We start from the raw sequence: 24,831 nt of genomic DNA, 5'->3' as shown, positions 1-24,831 counted from the left end.
TCGCTGAGTCCGACTGAAGAACCGACACTGGAGGCTAAGCAGATAAATAGGACGAAGAAGGAGAAGAAGAAGGAGAAGAAGAAGGAGAAGAAGAAGAAGAAGGAATAGCACAAAATTCTGTGAGGATATCCCAGGGCGTGCACGCTCAGAATGATGAAATCTGCTTCCATTCAAGTGGCAAAGGAACATGCGTAATAATATAAAGACAGCTTTGCATCTTACTGATAAAACAATGCATAGCGTGCCCGGCTACCTCAGTCCGTAGAGCATGATACTCTTAATCCCAGGGTCGTGGGTTGGAGCCCAACGTTGGGCGTCTGTTTTACGTCATTGGTAAATATTAAATAACACGTTGTTCAAACATGATCCTGAAGTGAAGTCTGTACCTCCGGCTTCAAATGTGGTGCCTTCACCACCTGACTCAATTTTATTGGGCACCATATTGTGACGGCGGAAGAAAGGAAGAGGTAGTCATTGTTGTTTTAAGGATATTCCTCTCATTCTTAGTCTATTTACCGTGTTGGTCGGGCCTCTTAGACTCCTACAACGTGACGCCATCTCTCAGGTCAGGAGATGTGTGGTGATTTGTGGTGCAACGAAGGACGAAGAAGTTATCGAGCGTGGTATTTGCCTGGATGTGAGAATGCGAAACGACGCAAAACCATTCTCTTCACGGCCTACGGTGGGGTTTGAACACACCCGCCTCCAGAATGCAGAGTTAAACCATAGCGATGTGCTGTGTTACTCTTCGTGCGTTCTGGTGGCATTCGAGCTTGCCATAATTGACGGAAAGAGATGCACAAAACATTCAGTTGTGGTGTAATTAACCGGAGAATTTTTTAAAGCAGGCCTCTGTGGTGTAGTGGTTAGTGTGATTAGCTGCAATCCCCTGAAGCCCGGGTTCGATTCTCGGCTCTGCCTCGAAATTTGAAAAGTGGTACGACACTGGAACGGGGTCCACTCAGCCTCGGGAAGTCAATTGAGTTTAGGTTGGTTCAATTCTCACTTCATCCATCCTGGAATAGGTATTCCGTGGTTTCCCACTCTCCTCCAGGCAATTGCTGGGATGGTACCTAATTTGAGGCTTGCAATCTTCCCATCCCCGCGCAAGGCCACCGTTGAGCATAGCAGGTAAGACCACCTGGACGAGGTACTGGTCATCCTCCCCAGTTGTATCCCCCGACCCAGAGTCTGTAGCTCCAGGACACTGCACTTGAGGCGGTAGAGGCGGGATCCTTCGCTGAGTCCGAGGGAATAACCGACCCTGGAGGCTAAACAGATAATTAAGACGAAGAAGAGGAAGAAGAAGAAGAAGAAGGAATAGCACAATATTCTGTAAGGATCTCCCAGGGCGAGCACGCTCAGAATGATGAAATCGCCTCCCATTCAAGTGGCAAAGGAACATGCCTAATAATAGAAAGACAGCTTTGAAACTTACTATTAAAACACCCCGTATCGTGCCCGGCTAGCTCAGTCGGTAGAGCATGAGACTCTTATCTCAGGGTCGTGGGTTCGAGCCCCACGTTGGGCGTCTGTTTTACGTCATTGGTAAATATTAAATAACACGTTGTTCAAACATGATCCTGAAGTGAAGTCTGTACCACCGGCTTCAAATATGGTGCCTTCACCACCTGACTCAGTTTTATTGGGTACCATATTGTGACGGCGGAAGAATGGAAGAGGTAGTCATTGTTGTTTTAAGGATATTTCTCTCTTTCTTAGTCTATTTACCGTGTTGGTCGGGCCTCTTAGGCTCCTACAACGTGACGCCATCTCTCAGGTCAGGAGATGTGTGGTGATTTGTGGTGCAACGAAGGACGAAGAAGTTATCGAGCGTGGTATTTGCCTGGATGTGAGAATGCGAAACGACGCAAAACCATTCTCTTCACGGCCTACGGCGGGGTTTGAACACATCCGCCTCCAGAATGCAGAGTTAAACCATAGCGATGTGCTGTGTTACTCTTCGTGCGTTGTGGTGGCATTCGAGCTTGCCATAATTGAGGGAAAGAGATGCACACAACATTCAGTTGTGGTGTATTTAACCGGAGAATTTATTAAAGTACGCCTCTGTGGTGTAGTGGTTAGTGTGATTAGCTGCAATCCCCGGAGGCCCAGTTTCGATTCTCGGCTCTGCCTCGAAATTTGAAAAGTGGTACGAAGGTTGGAACGGGGTCCACTCAGCCTCGGGAAGTCAATTGAGTTTGGGTGGGTTCAATTCTCACTTCATCCATCCTGGAAGTGGTTTTCCGCGGTTTCCCACCCTCCTCCAGGCATATGCCGGGATGGTACCTCATTTACGGCCACGGCCACTTCCTTCCCTCTTCCTTGTCTAATCCTTGCAATTTTCCCATCCCCCCGCAAGGCCACCGTTCAGCATAGCAGGTAAGGCCACCTGGACGAGGTACTGCTCATCCTCCCCAGTTGTATCCCCCGACCCGAAGTCTGTAGCTCCAGGACACTGCACTTGAAGCGGTAGAGGCGGGATCCTTCGCTGTGTCCGAGGGAAAAACCGACCCTGGAGGCTAAACAGACAATTAAGACGAAGAAGAAGAAGAAGAAGAAGAAGAAGAAGAAGGAATAGCACAATATTCTGTAAGGATCTCCCAGCGCGAGCAAGCTCAGAATGATGAAATCTGCTCCCATTCAAGTGGCAAAGGAACATGCCTAATAATAGAAAGACAGCTTTGAATCATACTGATAAAACAACGCATATCGTGCCCGGCTAGCTCAGTCGGTAGAGCATGAGACTCTTAATCTCAGGGTCGTGGGTGCGAGCCCCACGTTGGGCGTCTGTTTTACGTCATTGGTAAATATTAAATAACACGTTGTTCAAACATGATCCTGAAGTGAAGTCTGTACCACCGGCTTCAAATATGGTGCCTTCACCACCTGACTCAGTTTTATTGGGTACCATATTGTGACGGCGGAAGAATGGAAGAGGTAGTCATTGTTGTTTTAAGGATATTTCTCTCTTTCTTAGTCTATTTACCGTGTTGGTCGGGCCTCTTAGACTCCTACAACGTGACGCCATCTCTCAGGTCAGGAGATGTGTGGTGATTTGTGGTGCAACGAAGGACGAAGAAGTTATCGAGCGTGGTATTTGCCTGGATGTGAGAATGCGAAACGACGCAAAACCATTCTCTTCACGGCCTACGGCGGGGTTTGAACACAGCCGCCTCCAGAATGCAGAGTTAAACCATAGCGATGTGCTGTGTTACTCTTCGTGCGTTCTGGTGGCATTCGAGCTTGGCATAATTGACGGAAAGAGATGCACACAACATTCAGTTGTGGTGTATTTAACCGGAGAATTTATTAAAGTACGCCTCTGTGGTGAAGTTGTTAGTGTGATTAGCTGCAATCCCCGGAAACCCGGGTTCGATCTCGGCTCTGCCTCGAAATTTGAAAAGTGGTACGAGGGTTGCAACGGGGTCCACTCAGCCTCGGGAAGTCAATTGAGTTTGGGTGGGTTCAATTATCACTTCACCCATCCTGGAAGTGGTTTTCCGTGGTTTCCCACTCTCCTCCAGACAAATGCCGGGATGGTACCTAATTTAAGGCTTGCAATCTTCCTATCCCCACGCAAGGCCACCGTCCAGGAAAGCAGGTAAGGCCACCTTTACGAGGTACTGGTCATTGTCCCCAGTTGTATCCCCCGACCCAGAGTCTGTAGCTCCAGGACACTGCACTTGAGGCGGTAGAGGTGGGGTCCCTCGCTGAGTCCGACTGAAGAACCGACACTGGAGGCTAAGCAGATAAATAAGACGAAGAAGGAGAAGAAGAAGAAGGAGAAGAAGAAGAAGAAGGAATAGCACAAAATTCTGTGAGGATATCCCAGGGCGTGCACGCTCAGAATGATGAAATCTGCTTCCATTCAAGTGGCAAAGGAACATGCGTAATAATATAAAGACAGCTTTGCATCTTACTGATAAAACAATGCATAGCGTACCCTGCTACCTCAGTCCGTAGAGCATGATACTCTTAATCCCAGGGTCGTGGGTTGGAGCCCAACGTTGGGCGTCTGTTTTACGTCATTGGTAAATATTAAATAACACGTTGTTCAAACATGATCCTGAAGTGAAGTCTGTACCTCCGGCTTCAAATGTGGTGCCTTCACCACCTGACTCAATTTTATTGGGTACCATATTGTGACGGCGGAAGAATGGAAGAGGTAGTCATTGTTGTTTTAAGGATATTCCTCTCATTCTTAGTCTATTTACCGTGTTGGTCGGGCCTCTTAGACTCCTACAACGTGACACCATCTCTCAGGTCAGGAGATGTGTGGTGATTTGTGGTGCAACGAAGGACGAAGAAGTTATCGAGCGTGGTATTTGCCTGGATGTGAGAATGCGAAACGACGCAAAACCATTCTCTTCACGGCCTACGGTGGGGTTTGAACACACCCGCCTCCAGAATGCAGAGTTAAACCATAGCGATGTGCTGTGTTACTCATCGTGCGTTCTGGTGGCATTCGAGCTTGCCATAATTGACGGAAAGAGATGCACACAACATTCAGTTGTGGTGTAATTAACCGGAGAATTTATTAAAGCAGGCCTCTGTGGTGTAGTGGTTAGTGTGATTAGCTGCAATCCCCTGAAGCCCGGGTTCGATTCTCGGCTCTGCCTCGAAATTTGAAAAGTGGTACGACACTGGAACGGGGTCCACTCAGCCTCGGGAAGTCAATTGAGTTTAGGTTGGTTCAATTCTCACTTCATCCATCCTGGAATAGGTATTCCGTGGTTTCCCACTCTCCTCCAGGCAATTGCCGGGATGGTACCTAATTTGAGGCTTGCAATCTTCCCATCCCCGCGCAAGGCCACCGTTGAGCATAGCAGGTAAGACCACCTGGACGAGGTACTGGTCATCCTCCCCAGTTGTATCCCCCGACCCAGAGTCTGTAGCTCCAGGACACTGCACTTGAGGCGGTAGAGGCGGGATCCTTCGCTGAGTCCGAGGGAATAACCGACCCTGGAGGCTAAACAGATAATTAAGACGAAGAAGAGGAAGAAGAAGAAGAAGGAATAGCACAATATTCTGTAAGGATCTCCCAGGGCGAGCACGCTCAGAATGATGAAATCGCCTCCCATTCAAGTGGCAAAGGAACATGCCTAATAATAGAAAGACAGCTTTGAAACTTACTATTAAAACACCCCATATCGTGCCCGGCTAGCTCAGTCGGTAGAGCATGAGACTCTTAATCTCAGGGTCGTGGGTTCGAGCCCCACGTTGGGCGTCTGTTTTACGTCATTGGTAAATATTAAATAACACGTTGTTCAAACATGATCCTGAAGTGAAGTCTGTACCACCGGCTTCAAATATGGTGCCTTCACCACCTGACTCAGTTTTATTGGGTACCATATTGTGACGGCGGAAGAATGGAAGAGGTAGTCATTGTTGTTTTAAGGATATTTCTCTCTTTCTTAGTCTATTTACCGTGTTGGTCGGGCCTCTTAGGCTCCTACAACGTGACGCCATCTCTCAGGTCAGGAGATGTGTGGTGATTTGTGGTGCAACGAAGGACGAAGAAGTTATCGAGCGTGGTATTTGCCTGGATGTGAGAATGCGAAACGACGCAAAACCATTCTCTTCACGGCCTACGGCGGGGTTTGAACACAGCCGCCTCCAGAATGCAGAGTTAAACCATAGCGATGTGCTGTGTTACTCTTCGTGCGTTCTGGTGCCATTCGAGCTTGCCATAATTGAGGGAAAGAGATGCACACAACATTCAGTTGTGGTGTATTTAACCGGAGAATTTATTAAAGTACGCCTCTGTGGTGTAGTGGTTAGTGTGATTAGCTGCAATCCCCGGAGGCCCAGTTTCGATTCTCGGCTCTGCCTCGAAATTTGAAAAGTGGTACGAGGGTTGGAACGGGGTCCACTCAGCCTCGGGAAGTCAATTGAGTTTGGGTGGGTTCAATTCTCACTTCATCCATCCTGGAAGTGGTTTTCCGCGGTTTCCCACCCTCCTCCAGGCAAATGCCGGGATGGTACCTCATTTACGGCCACGGCCACTTCCTTCCCTCTTCCTTGTCTAATCCTTGCAATTTTCCCATCCCCCCGCAAGGCCACCGTTCAGCATAGCAGGTAAGGCCACCTGGACGAGGTACTGCTCATCCTCCCCAGTTGTATCCCCCGACCCGAAGTCTGTAGCTCCAGGACACTGCACTTGAAGCGGTAGAGGCGGGATCCTTCGCTGTGTCCGAGGGAAAAACCGACCCTGGAGGCTAAACAGATAATTAAGGCGAAGAAGAAGAAGAAGAAGAAGAAGAAGGAGAACGAATAGCACAATATTCTGTAAGGATCTCCCAGGGCGAGCACGCTCAGAATGATGAAATCGCCTCCCATTCAAGTGGCAAAGGAACATGCCTAATAATAGAAAGACAGCTTTGAATCATACTGATAAAACAATGCATATCGTGCCCGGCTAGCTCAGTCGGTAGAGCATGAGACTCTTAATCTCAGGGTCGTGGTTGCGAGCCCCACGTTGGGCGTCTGTTTTACGTCATTGGTAAATATTAAATAACACGTTGTTCAAACATGATCCTGAAGTGAAGTCTGTACCACCGGCTCCAAATATGGTGCCTTCACCACCTGACTCAGTTTTATTGGGTACCATATTGTGACGGCGGAAGAATGGAAGAGGCAGTCATTGTTGTTTTAAGGATATTTCTCTCTTTCTTAGTCTATTTACCGTGTTGGTCGGGCCTCTTAGGCTCCTACAACGTGACGCCATCTCTCAGGTCAGGAGATGTGTGGTGATTTGTGGTGCAACGAAGTACGAAGAAGTTATCAAGCGTGGTATTTGCCTGGATGTGAGAATGCGAAACGACGCAAAACCATTCTCTTCACGGCCTACGGCGGGGTTTGAACACAGCCGCCTCCAGAATGCAGAGTTAAACCATAGCGATGTGCTGTGTTACTCTTCGTGCGTTCTGGTGGCATTCGAGCTTGCCAAAATTGACGGAAAGAGATGCACACAACATTCAGTTGTAGTGTAATTAACCGGAGAATTTATTAACGTACGCCTCTGTGGTGCAGTATTTAGTGTGATTAGCTGCAATCCCTGGAGGCCCGGGTTTGATTCCCGGCTCTGCCTCGAAATTGGAAAAGTGGTACGGGGGCTGGAACGGGGTCCACTCAGCCTCGAGAAGTCAATTGAGTTTGGGTGGGTTCAATTCTCACTTCATCCATCCTGGAAGTGGTTTTCCGTGGTTTCCCACTCTCCTCCAGGCAAATGCCGGGATGGTACCTAACTTAAGGTTGCAATCTTCCCATCCCCACGCAAGGCCACCGTTCAGCATAGCAGGTAAGGGCACGTGGACAAGGTACTGGTCATCCTCCCCAGTTGTATCCCCCGACCCAGAGTCTGTAGCTCCAGGACACTGCACTTGAGGCGGAAGAGGTGGTGTCCCTCGCTGAGTCCGAGGGAAAAACCGACCCTGGAGGCTAAACAGATAATTAAGACGAAGGAGAAGAAGAAGAAGAAGAAGAAGAAGAAGAAGAAGAAGAAGGAATTGCACAAAATTCTGTAAGGATCTCCCAGGGCGAGTACGCTTAGAATGATGAAATCGCCTCCCATTCAAGTGGCAGAGGAACATGCCTAATAATAGAAAGACAGCTTTGAATCTTACTGATAAAACACTGCATACCGTGCCCGGGTAGCCCAGTCGGTAGAGCATGAGACTCTTAATCTCAGGGTCGTGGGTTCCAGCCCCACGTTGGGCGTCTGTTTTACGTCATTGGTAAATATTAAATAACACGTTGTTCAAACATGATCCTGAAGTGAAGTCTGTACCACCGGCTTCAAATATTGATCCTTCACCACCTGACTCACTTTTATTGGGTACCATATTGTGACACCGGAAGAATGGAAGAGGTAGTCATTGTTGTTTTAAGGATATTTCTCTCTTTCTTAATCTATTTACCGTGTTGGTCCGGCCTCTTAAGCTCCTACAACATGACGCCATCTCTCAGGTCAGGAGATGTGTGGTGATTTGTGGTGCAACGAAGGACGAAGAAGTTATCGAGCGTGGTATTTGCCTGGATGTGAGAATGCGAAACGACGCAAAATCATTCTCTTCACGGCCTACGGTGGGGTTTGATCACACCCGCCTCTAGAATGCAGAGTTAAACCATACCGATGTGCCGTGTTACTCTTCGTGCTTTCTGGTGGCATTCGAGCTTGCCATAATTGACGGAAAGAGATGCACACAACATTCAGTTGTGGTGTAATTAACCGGAGAATTTATTAAAGTACGCCTCTGTGGTGTAGTGGTTAGTGTGATTGGCTTCAATCTCCGGAGGCCCGGCTTCGATTCTCGGCTCTGCCTCGAAATTTGAAAAGTGGTACGAGGGCTGGAATGGGGTCCACTCAGCCTCGGGGAGTCAATTGAGTTTAGGTGGGATCGATTCTTATCCCATCCATCCTGGAAGTGATTTTCCGTGGTATCCCACATCTCTTCCAGGCAGATGCCTGGATGGTACCTCATTTACGGCCACGGCCGCTTCCTTCCCTCTTCCTTGCCTAATCCTTGCAATTTTCCCATCCCCCCGCAAGGCCACCGTTCAGCATAGCAGGTAAGGCCACCTGGACGAGGTACTGGTCATCCTCCCCAGTTGTATCTCACGTCCCAGAGTCTGTAGCTCCAGGACACTGCACTTGAGGCGGTAGAGGCGTGATCCCTGGCTGAGTCCGAGGGAAAAACCGACCCTGGAGGCTAAACAGGTAATTAAAACGAAGAAGGAGAAAAAGAAGAAGAAGAAGAAGGAATAGCACAATATTCTGTAAGGATCTCCCAGGGCGAGCACGCTCGGTATGATGAAATCGCCTCCCATTCAAGTGGCAGAGGAACATGCCTAATAATAGAAAGACAGCTTTGAATCTTACTGATAAAACAGCGCATGTCGTGCCCGGCTAGCTCAGTCGGTAGAGCATGAGACTCTTAATCTCAGGGTCGTGGGTTCGAGCCCCACGTTGGGCGTCTGTTTTACGTCATTGGTAAATATTAAATAACACGTTGTTCAAACATGATCCTGAAGTGAAGTCTGTACCACCGGCTTCAAATATGGTGCCTTCACCACCTGACTCAGTTTTATTGGGTGCCATATTGTGACGGCGGAAGAATGGAAGTGGTAGTCATTGTTGTTTTAAGGATATTTCTCTCTTTCTTAGTCTATTTACCGTGTTGGTCGGGCCTCTTAGACTCCTACAACGTGACGCCATCTCTCAGGTCAGGAGATGTGTGGTGATTTGTGGTGCAACGAAGGACGAAGAAGTTATCGAGCGTGGTATTTGCCTGGATGTGAGAATGCGAAAGGACGCAAAACCATTCTCTTCACAGCCTACGGCGGGGTTTGAACACACCCGCCTCCAGAATGCAGAGTTAAACCATAGCGATGTGCTGTGTTACTCTTCGTGCGTTCTGGTGGCATTCGAGGTTGCCATAATTGACGGAAAGAAATGCACACAACATTCAGTTGTAGTGTAATTAACCGGAGAATTTATTAAAGTACGCCTCTGTGGTGAAGTTGTTAGTGTGATTAGCTGCAATCCCCGGAATCCCGGGTTCGATTCTCGGCTCTTCCTCGAAATTTGAAAAGTGGTACGAGGACTGGAACGGGGTCCACTCAGCCTCGGGAAGTCAATTGAGTTTAGGTGGGTTCAATTCTCACATCATCCATCCTGGAAGTGGTTTTCCGTGGTTTCCCACTCTCCTCCAGGCAAATGCCGGAATGGTACCAAACTTAAGGTTGCAATCTTCCCAAACCCCGGCCAGGCCGCCGTTCAGCATAGCAGGTAAGGCCACATGGACGAGGTACTGGTCATCCTCCCCAGCTGTATCCCCCGACCCAGAGACTGTAGCTCCAGGACACTGAACTTGAGGCGGTAGAGGCGGTATCCCTCGCTGAGTCCGAGGGAAAAACCGACCCTGGAGGCTAAACAGATAATTACGACGAAGCAGAAGATGAAAACGGAATAGCACAATATTCTGTAAGGATGTCCCAGGGCGAGTACGCTCAGAATGATGAAATCGCCTCCCATTAAAGATGCAAAGGAACATTCCTAATAATAGAAAGACAGCTTTGAATCATACTGATAAACCAACGCATATCGTGCCCGGCTAGCTCAGTCGGTAGAGCATGAGACTCTTAATCTCAGGGTCGTGGGTGCGAGCCCCACGTTGAGCGTCTGTTTTACGTCATTGGTAAATATTAAATAACACGTTGTTCAAACATGATCCTGAAGTGAAGTCTGTACCACCGGCTTCAAATATGGTGCCTTCACCACCTGACTCAGTTTTATTGGGTACCATATTGTGACGGCGGAAGAATGGAAGAGGTAGTCATTGTTGTTTTAAGGATATTTCTCTCTTTCTTAGTCTATTTACCGTGTTGGTCGGGCCTCTTAGGCTCCTACAACGTGACGCCATCTCTCAGGTCAGGAGATGTGTGGTGATTTGTGGTGCAACGAAGGACGAAGAAGTTATCGAGCGTGGTATTTGCCTGGATGTGAGAATGCGAAACGACGCAAAACCATTCTCTTCACGGCCTACGGCGGGGTTTGAACACAGCCGCCTCCAGAATGCAGAGTTAAACCATAGCGATGTGCTGTGTTACTCTTCGTGCGTTCTGGTGGCATACGAGCTTGGCATAATTGACGGAAAGAGATGCACGCAACATTCAGTTGTGGTGTAATTAACCGGAGAATTTATTAACGTACGCCTCTGTGGTACAGTATTTAGTGTGATTAGCTGCAATCCCTGGAGCCCCGGATTTGATTCCCGGCTCTGCCTCGAAATTGGAAAAGTGGTACGAGGGCTGGAACGGGGTCCACTCAGCCTCGGAAAGTCAATTGAGTTTAGGTGGGTTCAATTCTCATTTCATCCGTCCTGGAAGTGGTTTTCCGTGGTTTCCCACTCTCCTCCAGACAATTGCCGGGATGGTACCTAATTTAAGGCTTGCAATCTTCCTATCCCCACGCAAGGCCACCGTCCAGGAAAGCAGGTAAGGCCACCGTTACGAGGTACTGGTCATTGTCCCCAGTTGTATCCCCCGACCCAGAGCCTGTAGCTCCAGGACACTGCACTTGAGGCGGTAGAGGTGGGGTCCCTCGCTGAGTCCGACTGAAGAACCGACCCTGGAGGCTAAGCAGATAAATAAGACGAAGAAGGAGAAGAAGAAGAAGGAATAGCACAAAATTCTGTGAGGATATCCCAGGGCGTGCACGCTCAGAATGATGAAATCTGCTTCCATTCAAGTGGCAAGGGAACATGCCTAATAATATAAAGACAGCTTTGCATCTTACTGATAAAACACTGCATAGCGTGCCCGGCTACCTCAGTCCGTAGAGCATGATACTCTTAATCCCAGGGTCTTGGGTTGGAGCCCAACGTTGGGCGTCTGTTTTACGTCATTGGTAAATATTAAATAACACGTTGTTCAAACATGATCCTGAAGTGAAGTCTGTACCACCGGCTTCAAATGTGGTGCCTTCACCACCTGACTCAATTTTATTGGGTACCATATTGTGACGGCGGAAGTATGGAAGAGGTAGTCATTGTTGTTTTAAGGATATTCCTCTCTTTCTTAGTCTATTTACCGTGTTGGTCGGGCCTCTTAGACTCCTACAACGTGACGCCATCTCTCAGGTCAGAAGATGTGTGAGGATTTGTGGTGCAACGAAGGACGAAGAAGTTATCGAGCGTGGTATTTGCCTGGATGTGAGAATGCGAAACGACGCAAAACCATTCTCTTCACGGCCTACGGTGGGGTTTGAACACACCCGCCTCCAGAATGCAGAGTTAAACCATAGCGATGTGCTGTGTTACTCTTCGTGCGTTCTGGTGGCATTCGAGCTTGCCATAATCGACGGAAAGAGATGCACACAACATTCAGTTGTGGTGTAATTAACCGGAGAATTTATTATAGCAGGCCACTGTGGTGTTGTGGTTAGTGTGATTAGCTGCAATCCCCTGAAGCCCGGGTTCGATTCTCGGCTCTGCCTCGAAATTTGAAAAGTGGTAATACACTGGAACGGGGTCCACTCAGCCTCGGGATGTCAATTGAGTTTAGGTGGGTTCAATTCTCACTTCATCCATCCTGGAATAGGTATTCCGTGGTTTCCCACTCTCCTCCAGGCAATTGCCGGGATGGTACCTAATTTGAGGCTTGCAATCTTCCCATCCCCGCGCAAGGCCACCGTTCAGCATAGCAGGTAAGGCCACCTGGACGAGGTACTGGTCATCCTTCCCAGTTGTATCCCCCGACCCAGAGTCTGTAGCTCCAGGACACTGCACTTGAGGCGGTAGAGGCGGGATCCTTCGCTGAGTCCGAGGGAATAACCGACCCTGGAGGCTAAACAGATAATTAAGACGAAGAAGGGGAAGAAGAAGAAGAAGAAGGAATAGCAAAATATTCTGTAAGGATCTCCCAGGGCGAGCACGCTCAGAATGATGAAATCGCCTCCCATTCAAGTGGCAAAGGAACATGCCTAATAATATAAAGACAGCTTTGAATCTTACTAATAAAACACCTCATATCGTGCCCGGCTAGCTCAGTCGGTAGAGCATGACACTCTTAATCTCAGGGTCGTGGGTTCGAGCCCCACGTTGGGCGTCTGTTTTACGTCATTGGTAAATATTAAATAACACGTTGTTCAAACATGATCCTGAAGTGAAGTCTGTACCACCGGCTTCAAGTATGGTGTCTTCACCACCAGTGTCAGTTTTATTGGGTACCATATTGTGACGGCGGAAGAATGGATGAGGTAGTCATTGTTGTTTTAAGGATTTTTCTCTCTTTCTTAGTCTATTTACTGTGTTGGTCGGGCCTCTTATACTCCTACAACGTGACGCCATCTCTCAGGTCAGGTGATGTGTGGTGATTTGTGGTGCAACGAAGGACGAAGAAGTTATCGAGCGTGGTATTTGCCTGGATGTGAGAATGCGAAACGACGCAAAACCATTCTCTTCACGGCCTACGGTGTGGTTTGATCACACCCGCCTCCAGAATGCAGAGTTAAACCATAGCGATGTGCTGTGTTACTCTTCGTGCGTTCTGGTGGCATTCGAGCTTGCCATAATTGACGGAAAGAGATGCACACAACATTCAGTTGTGGTGTAATTAACCGGAGAATTTATTAAAGTACGCCTCTGTGGTGTAGTGGTTAGTGTGATTGGCTTCAATTTCCGGAGGCCCGGCTTCGATTCTCGGCTCTGCCTAGAAATTTGAAAAGTGGTACGAGGGCTGGAACGGGGTCCACTCAGCCTCGAGAAGTCAATTGAGTTTAGGTGGGATCGATTCTTACCTCATCCATCCTGGAAGTGATTTTCCGTGGTATCCCACTCTCCTCCAGACAAATGCCGGGATGGTACCTAATTTAAGGCTTGCAATCTTCCTATCCCCACGCAAGGCCACCGTTCAGCATAGCAGGTAAGACCACCTGGACGAGGTACTGGTCATTCTCCCCAGTTGTATCCCCCGACCCAGAGTCTGTAGCTCCAGGACACTGCACTTGAGGCGGTAGAGGCGGGATCCTTCGCTGAGTCCGAGGGAATAACCGACCCTGGAGGCTAAACAGATAATTAAGACGAAGAAGAGGAAGAAGAAGAAGAAGGAATAGCACAATATTCTGTAAGGATCTCCCAGGGCGAGCACGCTCAGAATGATGAAATCGCCTCCCATTCAAGTGGCAAAGGAACATGCCTAATAATAGAAAGACAGCTTTGAAACTTACTATTAAAACACCCCATATCGTGCCCGGCTAGCTCAGTCGGTAGAGCATGAGACTCTTAATCTCAGGGTCGTGGGTTCGAGCCCCACGTTGGGCGTCTGTTTTACGTCATTGGTAAATATTAAATAACACGTTGTTCAAACATGATCCTGAAGTGAAGTCTGTACCACCGGCTTCAAATATGGTGCCTTCACCACCTGACTCAGTTTTATTGGGTACCATATTGTGACGGCGGAAGAATGGAAGAGGTAGTCATTGTTGTTTTAAGGATATTTCTCTCTTTCTTAGTCTATTTACCGTGTTGGTCGGGCCTCTTAGGCTCCTACAACGTGACGCCATCTCTCAGGTCAGGAGATGTGTGGTGATTTGTGGTGCAACGAAGGACGAAGAAGTTATCGAGCGTGGTATTTGCCTGGATGTGAGAATGCGAAACGACGCAAAACCATTCTCTTCACGGCCTACGGCGGGGTTTGAACACAGCCGCCTCCAGAATGCAGAGTTAAACCATAGCGATGTGCTGTGTTACTCTTCGTGCGTTCTGGTGCCATTCGAGCTTGCCATAATTGAGGGAAAGAGATGCACACAACATTCAGTTGTGGTGTATTTAACCGGAGAATTTATTAAAGTACGCCTCTGTGGTGTAGTGGTTAGTGTGATTAGCTGCAATCCCCGGAGGCCCAGTTTCGATTCTCGGCTCTGCCTCGAAATTTGAAAAGTGGTACGAGGGTTGGAACGGGGTCCACTCAGCCTCGGGAAGTCAATTGAGTTTGGGTGGGTTCAATTCTCACTTCATCCATCCTGGAAGTGGTTTTCCGCGGTTTCCCACCCTCCTCCAGGCAAATGCCGGGATGGTACCTCATTTACGGCCACGGCCACTTCCTTCCCTCTTCCTTGTCTAATCCTTGCAATTTTCCCATCCCCCCGCAAGGCCACCGTTCAGCATAGCAGGTAAGGCCACCTGGACGAGGTACTGCTCATCCTCCCCAGTTGTATCCCCCGACCCGAAGTCTGTAGCTCCAGGACACTGCACTTGAAGCGGTAGAGGCGGGATCCTTCGCTGTGTCCGAGGGAAAAACCGACCCTGGAGGCTAAACAGATAATTAAGGCGAAGAAGAAGAAGAAGAAGAAGAAGAAGAAGGAGAAGGAATAGCACAATATTCTGTAAGGATCTCCCAGGGCGAGCACGCTCAGAATGATGAAATCGCCTCCCATTCAAGTGGCAAAGGAACATGCCTAATAATAGAAAGACAGCTTTGAATCATACTGATAAAACAATGCATATCGTGCCCGGCTAGCTCAGTCGGTAGAGCATGAGACTCTTAATCTCAGGGTCGTGGTTGCGAGCCCCACGTTGGGCGTCTGTTTTACGTCATTGGTAAATATTAAATAACACGTTGTTCAAACATGATCCTGAAGTGAAGTCTGTACCACCGGCTCCAAATATGGTGCCTTCACCACCTGACTCAGTTTTATTGGGTACCATATTGTGACGGCGGAAGAATGGAAGAGGCAGTCATTGTTGTTTTAAGGATATTTCTCTCTTTCTTAGTCTATTTACCGTGTTGGTCGGGCCTCTTAGGCTCCTACAACGTGACGCCATCTCTCAGGTCAGGAGATGTGTGGTGATTTGTGGTGCAACGAAGTACGAAGAAGTTATCAAGCGTGGTATTTGCCTGGATGTGAGAATGCGAAACGACGCAAAACCATTCTCTTCACGGCCTACGGCGGGGTTTGAACACAGCCGCCTCCAGAATGCAGAGTTAAACCATAGCGATGTGCTGTGTTACTCTTCGTGCGTTCTGGTGGCATTCGAGCTTGCCAAAATTGACGGAAAGAGATGCACACAACATTCAGTTGTAGTGTAATTAACCGGAGAATTTATTAACGTACGCCTCTGTGGTGCAGTATTTAGTGTGATTAGCTGCAATCCCTGGAGGCCCGGGTTTGATTCCCGGCTCTGCCTCGAAATTGGAAAAGTGGTACGGGGGCTGGAACGGGGTCCACTCAGCCTCGAGAAGTCAATTGAGTTTGGGTGGGTTCAATTCTCACTTCATCCATCCTGGAAGTGGTTTTCCGTGGTTTCCCACTCTCCTCCAGGCAAATGCCGGGATGGTACCTAACTTAAGGTTGCAATCTTCCCATCCCCACGCAAGGCCACCGTTCAGCATAGCAGGTAAGGGCACGTGGACAAGGTACTGGTCATCCTCCCCAGTTGTATCCCCCGACCCAGAGTCTGTAGCTCCAGGACACTGCACTTGAGGCGGAAGAGGTGGTGTCCCTCGCTGAGTCCGAGGGAAAAACCGACCCTGGAGGCTAAACAGATAATTAAGACGAAGGAGAAGAAGAAGAAGAAGAAGAAGAAGAAGAAGGAATTGCACAAAATTCTGTAAGGATCTCCCAGGGCGAGTACGCTTAGAATGATGAAATCGCCTCCCATTCAAGTGGCAGAGGAACATGCCTAATAATAGAAAGACAGCTTTGAATCTTACTGATAAAACACTGCATACCGTGCCCGGGTAGCCCAGTCGGTAGAGCATGAGACTCTTAATCTCAGGGTCGTGGGTTCCAGCCCCACGTTGGGCGTCTGTTTTACGTCATTGGTAAATATTAAATAACACGTTGTTCAAACATGATCCTGAAGTGAAGTCTGTACCACCGGCTTCAAATATTGATCCTTCACCACCTGACTCACTTTTATTGGGTACCATATTGTGACACCGGAAGAATGGAAGAGGTAGTCATTGTTGTTTTAAGGATATTTCTCTCTTTCTTAGTCTATTTACCGTGTTGGTCCGGCCTCTTAAGCTCCTACAACATGACGCCATCTCTCAGGTCAGGAGATGTGTGGTGATTTGTGGTGCAACGAAGGACGAAGAAGTTATCGAGCGTGGTATTTGCCTGGATGTGAGAATGCGAAACGACGCAAAATCATTCTCTTCACGGCCTACGGTGGGGTTTGATCACACCCGCCTCTAGAATGCAGAGTTAAACCATACCGATGTGCCGTGTTACTCTTCGTGCTTTCTGGTGGCATTCGAGCTTGCCATAATTGACGGAAAGAGATGCACACAACATTCAGTTGTGGTGTAATTAACCGGAGAATTTATTAAAGTACGCCTCTGTGGTGTAGTGGTTAGTGTGATTGGCTTCAATCTCCGGAGGCCCGGCTTCGATTCTCGGCTCTGCCTCGAAATTTGAAAAGTGGTACGAGGGCTGGAATGGGGTCCACTCAGCCTCGGGGAGTCAATTGAGTTTAGGTGGGATCGATTCTTATCCCATCCATCCTGGAAGTGATTTTCCGTGGTATCCCACATCTCTTCCAGGCAGATGCCTGGATGGTACCTCATTTACGGCCACGGCCGCTTCCTTCCCTCTTCCTTGCCTAATCCTTGCAATTTTCCCATCCCCCCGCAAGGCCACCGTTCAGCATAGCAGGTAAGGCCACCTGGACGAGGTACTGGTCATCCTCCCCAGTTGTATCTCACGTCCCAGAGTCTGTAGCTCCAGGACACTGCACTTGAGGCGGTAGAGGCGTGATCCCTGGCTGAGTCCGAGGGAAAAACCGACCCTGGAGGCTAAACAGGTAATTAAAACGAAGAAGGAGAAAAAGAAGAAGAAGAAGAAGGAATAGCACAATATTCTGTAAGGATCTCCCAGGGCGAGCACGCTCGGTATGATGAAATCGCCTCCCATTCAAGTGGCAGAGGAACATGCCTAATAATAGAAAGACAGCTTTGAATCTTACTGATAAAACAGCGCATGTCGTGCCCGGCTAGCTCAGTCGGTAGAGCATGAGACTCTTAATCTCAGGGTCGTGGGTTCGAGCCCCACGTTGGGCGTCTGTTTTACGTCATTGGTAAATATTAAATAACACGTTGTTCAAACATGATCCTGAAGTGAAGTCTGTACCACCGGCTTCAAATATGGTGCCTTCACCACCTGACTCAGTTTTATTGGGTGCCATATTGTGACGGCGGAAGAATGGAAGTGGTAGTCATTGTTGTTTTAAGGATATTTCTCTCTTTCTTAGTCTATTTACCGTGTTGGTCGGGCCTCTTAGACTCCTACAACGTGACGCCATCTCTCAGGTCAGGAGATGTGTGGTGATTTGTGGTGCAACGAAGGACGAAGAAGTTATCGAGCGTGGTATTTGCCTGGATGTGAGAATGCGAAAGGACGCAAAACCATTCTCTTCACAGCCTACGGCGGGGTTTGAACACACCCGCCTCCAGAATGCAGAGTTAAACCATAGCGATGTGCTGTGTTACTCTTCGTGCGTTCTGGTGGCATTCGAGGTTGCCATAATTGACGGAAAGAAATGCACACAACATTCAGTTGTAGTGTAATTAACCGGAGAATTTATTAAAGTACGCCTCTGTGGTGAAGTTGTTAGTGTGATTAGCTGCAATCCCCGGAATCCCGGGTTCGATTCTCGGCTCTTCCTCGAAATTTGAAAAGTGGTACGAGGACTGGAACGGGGTCCACTCAGCCTCGGGAAGTCAATTGAGTTTAGGTGGGTTCAATTCTCACATCATCCATCCTGGAAGTGGTTTTCCGTGGTTTCCCACTCTCCTCCAGGCAAATGCCGGAATGGTACCAAACTTAAGGTTGCAATCTTCCCAAACCCCCGCCAGGCCGCCGTTCAGCATAGCAGGTAAGGCCACATGGACGAGGTACTGGTCATCCTCCCCAGCTGTATCCCCCGACCCAGAGACTGTAGCTCCAGGACACTGAACTTGAGGCGGTAGAGGCGGTATCCCTCGCTGAGTCCGAGGGAAAAACCGACCCTGGAGGCTAAACAGATAATTACGACGAAGCAGAAGATGAAAACGGAATAGCACAATATTCTGTAAGGATGTCCCAGGGCGAGTACGCTCAGAATGATGAAATCGCCTCCCATTAAAGATGCAAAGGAACATTCCTAATAATAGAAAGACAGCTTTGAATCATACTGATAAACCAACGCATATCGTGCCCGGCTAGCTCAGTCGGTAGAGCATGAGACTCTTAATCTCAGGGTCGTGGGTGCGAGCCCCACGTTGAGCGTCTGTTTTACGTCATTGGTAAATATTAAATAACACGTTGTTCAAACATGATCCTGAAGTGAAGTCTGTACCACCGGCTTCAAATATGGTGCCTTCACCACCTGACTCAGTTTTATTGGGTACCATATTGTGACGGCGGAAGAATGGAAGAGGTAGTCATTGTTGTTTTAAGGATATTTCTCTCTTTCTTAGTCTATTTACCGTGTTGGTCGGGCCTCTTAGGCTCCTACAACGTGACGCCATCTCTCAGGTCAGGAGATGTGTGGTGATTTGTGGTGCAACGAAGGACGAAGAAGTTATCGAGCGTGGTATTTGCCTGGATGTGAGAATGCGAAACGACGCAAAACCATTCTCTTCACGGCCTACGGCGGGGTTTGAACACAGCCGCCTCCAGAATGCAGAGTTAAACCATAGCGATGTGCTGTGTTACTCTTCGTGCGTTCTGGTGGCATACGAGCTTGGCATAATTGACGGAAAGAGATGCACGCAACATTCAGTTGTGGTGTAATTAACCGGAGAATTTATTAACGTACGCCTCTGTGGTACAGTATTTAGTGTGATTAGCTGCAATCCCTGGAGCCCCGGATTTGATTCCCGGCTCTGCCTCGAAATTGGAAAAGTGGTACGAGGGCTGGAACGGGGTCCACTCAGCCTCGGAAAGTCAATTGAGTTTAGGTGGGTTCAATTCTCATTTCATCCGTCCTGGAAGTGGTTTTCCGTGGTTTCCCACTCTCCTCCAGACAATTGCCGGGATGGTACCTAATTTAAGGCTTGCAATCTTCCTATCCCCACGCAAGGCCACCGTCCAGGAAAGCAGGTAAGGCCACCGTTACGAGGTACTGGTCATTGTCCCCAGTTGTATCCCCCGACCCAGAGCCTGTAGCTCCAGGACACTGCACTTGAGGCGGTAGAGGTGGGGTCCCTCGCTGAGTCCGACTGAAGAACCGACCCTGGAGGCTAAGCAGATAAATAAGACGAAGAAGGAGAAGAAGAAGAAGGAATAGCACAAAATTCTGTGAGGATATCCCAGGGCGTGCACGCTCAGAATGATGAAATCTGCTTCCATTCAAGTGGCAAGGGAACATGCCTAATAATATAAAGACAGCTTTGCATCTTACTGATAAAACACTGCATAGCGTGCCCGGCTACCTCAGTCCGTAGAGCATGATACTCTTAATCCCAGGGTCTTGGGTTGGAGCCCAACGTTGGGCGTCTGTTTTACGTCATTGGTAAATATTAAATAACACGTTGTTCAAACATGATCCTGAAGTGAAGTCTGTACCACCGGCTTCAAATGTGGTGCCTTCACCACCTGACTCAATTTTATTGGGTACCATATTGTGACGGCGGAAGTATGGAAGAGGTAGGCATTGTTGTTTTAAGGATATTCCTCTCTTTCTTAGTCTATTTACCGTGTTGGTCGGGCCTCTTAGACTCCTACAACGTGACGCCATCTCTCAGGTCAGAAGATGTGTGAGGATTTGTGGTGCAACGAAGGACGAAGAAGTTATCGAGCGTGGTATTTGCCTGGATGTGAGAATGCGAAACGACGCAAAACCATTCTCTTCACGGCCTACGGTGGGGTTTGAACACACCCGCCTCCAGAATGCAGAGTTAAACCATAGCGATGTGCTGTGTTACTCTTCGTGCGTTCTGGTGGCATTCGAGCTTGCCATAATCGACGGAAAGAGATGCACACAACATTCAGTTGTGGTGTAATTAACCGGAGAATTTATTATAGCAGGCCTCTGTGGTGTTGTGGTTAGTGTGATTAGCTGCAATCCCCTGAAGCCCGGGTTCGATTCTCGGCTCTGCCTCGAAATTTGAAAAGTGGTAATACACTGGAACGGGGTCCACTCAGCCTCGGGATGTCAATTGAGTTTAGGTGGGTTCAATTCTCACTTCATCCATCCTGGAATAGGTATTCCGTGGTTTCCCACTCTCCTCCAGGCAATTGCCGGGATGGTACCTAATTTGAGGCTTGCAATCTTCCCATCCCCGCGCAAGGCCACCGTTCAGCATAGCAGGTAAGGCCACCTGGACGAGGTACTGGTCATCCTTCCCAGTTGTATCCCCCGACCCAGAGTCTGTAGCTCCAGGACACTGCACTTGAGGCGGTAGAGGCGGGATCCTTCGCTGAGTCCGAGGGAATAACCGACCCTGGAGGCTAAACAGATAATTAAGACGAAGAAGGGGAAGAAGAAGAAGAAGAAGGAATAGCAAAATATTCTGTAAGGATCTCCCAGGGCGAGCACGCTCAGAATGATGAAATCGCCTCCCATTCAAGTGGCAAAGGAACATGCCTAATAATATAAAGACAGCTTTGAATCTTACTAATAAAACACCTCATATCGTGCCCGGCTAGCTCAGTCGGTAGAGCATGACACTCTTAATCTCAGGGTCGTGGGTTCGAGCCCCACGTTGGGCGTCTGTTTTACGTCATTGGTAAATATTAAATAACACGTTGTTCAAACATGATCCTGAAGTGAAGTCTGTACCACCGGCTTCAAGTATGGTGTCTTCACCACCAGTGTCAGTTTTATTGGGTACCATATTGTGACGGCGGAAGAATGGATGAGGTAGTCATTGTTGTTTTAAGGATTTTTCTCTCTTTCTTAGTCTATTTACTGTGTTGGTCGGGCCTCTTATACTCCTACAACGTGACGCCATCTCTCAGGTCAGGTGATGTGTGGTGATTTGTGGTGCAACGAAGGACGAAGAAGTTATCGAGCGTGGTATTTGCCTGGATGTGAGAATGCGAAACGACGCAAAACCATTCTCTTCACGGCCTACGGTGTGGTTTGATCACACCCGCCTCCAGAATGCAGAGTTAAACCATAGCGATGTGCTGTGTTACTCTTCGTGCGTTCTGGTGGCATTCGAGCTTGCCATAATTGACGGAAAGAGATGCACACAACATTCAGTTGTGGTGTAATTAACCGGAGAATTTATTAAAGTACGCCTCTGTGGTGTAGTGGTTAGTGTGATTGGCTTCAATTTCCGGAGGCCCGGCTTCGATTCTCGGCTCTGCCTAGAAATTTGAAAAGTGGTACGAGGGCTGGAACGGGGTCCACTCAGCCTCGAGAAGTCAATTGAGTTTAGGTGGGATCGATTCTTACCTCATCCATCCTGGAAGTGATTTTCCGTGGTATCCCACTCTCCTCCAGACAAATGCCGGGATGGTACCTAATTTAAGGCTTGCAATCTTCCTATCCCCACGCAAGGCCACCGTCCAGGAAAGCAGGTAAGGCCACCTTTACGAGGTACTGGTCATTGTCCCCAGTTGTATCCCCCGACCCAGAGTCTGTAGCTCCAGGACACTGCACTTGAGGCGGTAGAGGTGGGGTCCCTCGCTGAGTCCGACTGAAGAACCGACACTGGAGGCTAAGCAGATAAATAAGACGAAGAAGGAGAAGAAGAAGAAGGAGAAGAAGAATAAGAAGAAGAAGAAGAAGAAGGAATAGCACAAAATTCTGTGAGGATATCCCAGGGCGTGCACGCTCAGAATGATGAAATCTGCTTCCATTCAAGTGGCAAAGGAACATACCTAATAATATAAAGACAGCTTTGCATCTTACTGATAAAACAATGCATAGCGTGCCCGGCTACCTCAGTCCGTAGAGCATGATACTCTTAATCCCAGGGTCGTGGGTTGGAGCCCTACGTTGGGCGTCTGCTTTACGTCATTGGTAAATATTAAATAACACGTTGTTCAAACATGATCCTGAAGTGAAGTCTGTACCACCGGCTTCAAATGTGGTGCCTTCACCACCTGACTCAATTTTATTGGGTACCATATTGTGACGGCGGAAGAATGGAAGAAGTAGTCATTGTTGTTTTAAGGATATTCCTCTCATTCTTAGTCTATTTACCGTGTTGGTCGGGCCTCTTAGACTCCTACAACGTGACGCCATCTCTCAGGTCAGGAGATGTGTGGTGATTTGTGGTGCAACGAAGGACGAAGAAGTTATCGAGCGTGGTATTTGCCTGGATGTGAGAATGCGAAACGACGCAAAACCATTCTCTTCACGGCCTACGGTGGGGTTTGAACACACCCGCCTCCAGAATGCAGAGTTAAACCATAGCGATGTGCTGTGTTACTCTTCGTGCGTTCTGGTGGCATTCGAGCTTGCCATAATTGACGGAAAGAGATGCACACAACATTCAGTTGTGGTGTAATTAACCGGAGAATTTACTAAAGCAGGCCTCTGTGGTGTAGTGGTTAGTGTGATTAGCTGCAATCCCCTGAAGCCCGGGTTCGATTCTCGGCTCTGCCTCGAAATTTGAAAAGTGGTACGACACTGGAACGGGGTCCACTCAGCCTCGGGAAGTCAATTGAGTTTAGGTTGGTTCAAGTCTCACTTCATCCATCCTGGAATAGGTATTCCGTGGTTTCCCACTCTCCTCCAGGCAATTGCCGGGATGGTACCTAATTTGAGGCTTGCAATCTTCCCATCCCCGCGCAAGGCCACCGTTCAGCATAGCAGGTAAGACCACCTGGACGAGGTACTGGTCATTCTCCCCAGTTGTATCCCCCGACCCAGAGTCTGTAGCTCCAGGACACTGCACTTGAGGCGGTAGAGGCGGGATCCTTCGCTGAGTCTGAGGGAATAACCGACCCTGGAGGCTAAACAGATAATTAAGACGAAGAAGAGGAAGAAGAAGAAGAAGGAATAGCACAATATTCTGTAAGGATCTCCCAGGGCGAGCACGCTCAGAATGATGAAATCGCCTCCCATTCAAGTGGCAAAGGAACATGCCTAATAATAGAAAGACAGCTTTGAAACTTACTAATAAAACACCCCATATCGTGCCCGGCTAGCTCAGTCGGTAGAGCATGAGACTCTTAATCTCAGGGTCGTGGGTTCGAGCCCCACGTTGGGCGTCTGTTTTACGTCATTGGTAAATATTAAATAACACGTTGTTCAAACATGATCCTGAAGTGAAGTCTGTACCACCGGCTTCATATATGGTGCCTTCACCACCTGACTCAGTTTTATTGGGTACCATATTGTGACGGCGGAAGAATGGAAGAGGTAGTCATTGTTGTTTTAAGGATATTTCTCTCTTTCTTAGTCTATTTACCGTGTTGTTCGGGCCTCTTAGGCTCCTACAACGTGACGCCATCTCTCAGGTCAGGAGATGTGTGGTGATTTGTGGTGCAACGAAGGACGAAGAAGTTATCGAGCGTGGTATTTGCCTGGATGTGAGAATGCGAAACGACGCAAAACCATTCTCTTCACGGCCTACGGTGTGGGCGAACACACCCGCCTCCAGAATGCAGAGTTAAACCATAGCGATGTGCTGTGTTACTCTTCATGCGTTCTGGTGGCATTCGAACTTGCCATAATTGAGGGAAAGAGATGCACACAACATTCAGTTGTGGTGTATTTAACCGGAGAATTTATTAAAGTACGCCTCTGTGGTGTAGTGGTTAGTGTGATTAGCTGCAATCCCCGGAGGCCCAGTTTCGATTCTCGGCTCTGCCTCGAAATTTGAAAAGTGGCACGAGGGTTGGAACGGGGTCCACTCAGCCTCGGGAAGTCAATTGAGTTTGGGTGGGTTCAATTCTCACTTCATCCATCCTGGAAGTGGTTTTCCGCGGTTTCCCACCCTCCTCCAGGCAAATGCCGGGATGGTACCTCATTTACGGCCACGGCCACTTCCTTCCCTCTTCCTTGTCTCATCCTTGCAATTTTCCCATCCCCACGCAAGGCCACCGTTCAGCATAGCAGGTAAGGCCACCTGGACGAGGTACTGCTCATCCTCCCCAGTTGTATCCCCCGACCCGAAGTCTGTACCTCCAGGACACTGCACTTGAAGCGGTAGAGGCGTGATCCTTCGCTGTGTCCGAGGGAAAAACCGACCCTGGAGGCTAAACAGATAATTAAGGCGAAGAAGAAGAAGAAGAAGAAGAAGAAGAAGAAGAAGAAGAAGGAGGAGGAATAGCACAATATTCTGTAAGGATCTCCCAGGGCGAGCACGCTCAGAATGATGAAATCGCCTCCCATTCAAGTGGCAAAGGAACATGCCTAATAATAGAAATACAGCTTTGAA

At 48.5% G+C, this 24,831-nt stretch overlaps 8 non-coding genes across 8 annotated transcripts; all 8 read left to right on the top strand.

The window, feature by feature from the left end:
• Positions 1–2,716: 2,716 nt before the first annotated feature.
• Positions 2,717–2,789, top strand: TRNAK-CUU (transfer RNA lysine (anticodon CUU)). The gene has a single exon. It is a non-coding gene; the product is annotated as a tRNA-Lys (tRNA).
• Positions 2,790–5,157: 2,368 nt separating this feature from the next.
• Positions 5,158–5,230, top strand: TRNAK-CUU (transfer RNA lysine (anticodon CUU)). The gene has a single exon. It is a non-coding gene; the product is annotated as a tRNA-Lys (tRNA).
• Positions 5,231–8,905: 3,675 nt separating this feature from the next.
• Positions 8,906–8,978, top strand: TRNAK-CUU (transfer RNA lysine (anticodon CUU)). The gene has a single exon. It is a non-coding gene; the product is annotated as a tRNA-Lys (tRNA).
• Positions 8,979–12,539: 3,561 nt separating this feature from the next.
• Positions 12,540–12,612, top strand: TRNAK-CUU (transfer RNA lysine (anticodon CUU)). Its single transcript has one exon. It is a non-coding gene; the product is annotated as a tRNA-Lys (tRNA).
• Positions 12,613–13,753: 1,141 nt separating this feature from the next.
• Positions 13,754–13,826, top strand: TRNAK-CUU (transfer RNA lysine (anticodon CUU)). Its single transcript has one exon. It is a non-coding gene; the product is annotated as a tRNA-Lys (tRNA).
• A 3,669-nt stretch (positions 13,827–17,495) lies between these two features.
• TRNAK-CUU (transfer RNA lysine (anticodon CUU)) lies at positions 17,496–17,568 on the top strand. Its single transcript has one exon. It is a non-coding gene; the product is annotated as a tRNA-Lys (tRNA).
• A 3,561-nt stretch (positions 17,569–21,129) lies between these two features.
• Positions 21,130–21,202, top strand: TRNAK-CUU (transfer RNA lysine (anticodon CUU)). Its single transcript has one exon. It is a non-coding gene; the product is annotated as a tRNA-Lys (tRNA).
• A 2,384-nt stretch (positions 21,203–23,586) lies between these two features.
• Positions 23,587–23,659, top strand: TRNAK-CUU (transfer RNA lysine (anticodon CUU)). The gene has a single exon. It is a non-coding gene; the product is annotated as a tRNA-Lys (tRNA).
• Positions 23,660–24,831: the final 1,172 nt, after the last annotated feature.

This window comes from Anabrus simplex, chromosome 3 (genome assembly GCF_040414725.1).
Source record: "Anabrus simplex isolate iqAnaSimp1 chromosome 3, ASM4041472v1, whole genome shotgun sequence".
NCBI classification, from domain to species: domain Eukaryota; kingdom Metazoa; phylum Arthropoda; class Insecta; order Orthoptera; family Tettigoniidae; genus Anabrus; species Anabrus simplex.
Note: the sequence above shows the minus strand (reverse complement) of the source record. Positions and strands in the feature narration are given on the sequence as shown.